We start from the raw sequence: 1,970 nt of genomic DNA, 5'->3' as shown, positions 1-1,970 counted from the left end.
CCCTAACCCTAACCCTAACCCTAACCCTAACCCTAACCCTAACCCTAACCCTAACCCTAACCCTAACCCTAACCCTAACCCTAACCCTAACCCTAACCCTAACCCTAACCCTAACCCTAACCCTAACCCTAACCCTAACCCTAACCCTAACCCTAACCCTAACCCTAACCCTAACCCTAACCCTAACCCTAACCCTAACCCTAACCCTAACCCTAACCCTAACCCTAACCCTAACCCTAACCCTAACCCTAACCCTAACCCTAACCCTAACCCTAACCCTAACCCTAACCCTAACCCTAACCCTAACCCTAACCCTAACCCTAACCCTAACCCTAACCCTAACCCTAACCCTAACCCTAACCCTAACCCTAACCCTAACCCTAACCCTAACCCTAACCCTAACCCTAACCCTAACCCTAACCCTAACCCTAACCCTAACCCTAACCCTAACCCTAACCCTAACCCTAACCCTAACCCTAACCCTAACCCTAACCCTAACCCTAACCCTAACCCTAACCCTAACCCTAACCCTAACCCTAACCCTAACCCTAACCCTAACCCTAACCCTAACCCTAACCCTAACCCTAACCCTAACCCTAACCCTAACCCTAACCCTAACCCTAACCCTAACCCTAACCCTAACCCTAACCCTAACCCTAACCCTAACCCTAACCCTAACCCTAACCCTAACCCTAACCCTAACCCTAACCCTAACCCTAACCCTAACCCTAACCCTAACCCTAACCCTAACCCTAACCCTAACCCTAACCCTAACCCTAACCCTAACCCTAACCCTAACCCTAACCCTAACCCTAACCCTAACCCTAACCCTAACCCTAACCCTAACCCTAACCCTAACCCTAACCCTAACCCTAACCCTAACCCTAACCCTAACCCTAACCCTAACCCTAACCCTAACCCTAACCCTAACCCTAACCCTAACCCTAACCCTAACCCTAACCCTAACCCTAACCCTAACCCTAACCCTAACCCTAACCCTAACCCTAACCCTAACCCTAACCCTAACCCTAACCCTAACCCTAACCCTAACCCTAACCCTAACCCTAACCCTAACCCTAACCCTAACCCTAACCCTAACCCTAACCCTAACCCTAACCCTAACCCTAACCCTAACCCTAACCCTAACCCTAACCCTAACCCTAACCCTAACCCTAACCCTAACCCTAACCCTAACCCTAACCCTAACCCTAACCCTAACCCTAACCCTAACCCTAACCCTAACCCTAACCCTAACCCTAACCCTAACCCTAACCCTAACCCTAACCCTAACCCTAACCCTAACCCTAACCCTAACCCTAACCCTAACCCTAACCCTAACCCTAACCCTAACCCTAACCCTAACCCTAACCCTAACCCTAACCCTAACCCTAACCCTAACCCTAACCCTAACCCTAACCCTAACCCTAACCCTAACCCTAACCCTAACCCTAACCCTAACCCTAACCCTAACCCTAACCCTAACCCTAACCCTAACCCTAACCCTAACCCTAACCCTAACCCTAACCCTAACCCTAACCCTAACCCTAACCCTAACCCTAACCCTAACCCTAACCCTAACCCTAACCCTAACCCTAACCCTAACCCTAACCCTAACCCTAACCCTAACCCTAACCCTAACCCTAACCCTAACCCTAACCCTAACCCTAACCCTAACCCTAACCCTAACCCTAACCCTAACCCTAACCCTAACCCTAACCCTAACCCTAACCCTAACCCTAACCCTAACCCTAACCCTAACCCTAACCCTAACCCTAACCCTAACCCTAACCCTAACCCTAACCCTAACCCTAACCCTAACCCTAACCCTAACCCTAACCCTAACCCTAACCCTAACCCTAACCCTAACCCTAACCCTAACCCTAACCCTAACCCTAACCCTAACCCTAACCCTAACCCTAACCCTAACCCTAACCCTAACCCTAACCCTAACCCTAACCCTAACCCTAACC

This window comes from Phalacrocorax carbo, chromosome 6, assembly GCF_963921805.1.
Source record: "Phalacrocorax carbo chromosome 6, bPhaCar2.1, whole genome shotgun sequence".
NCBI classification, from domain to species: Eukaryota; Metazoa; Chordata; class Aves; order Suliformes; family Phalacrocoracidae; genus Phalacrocorax; species Phalacrocorax carbo.
This window is presented reverse-complemented; position numbering follows the sequence as displayed.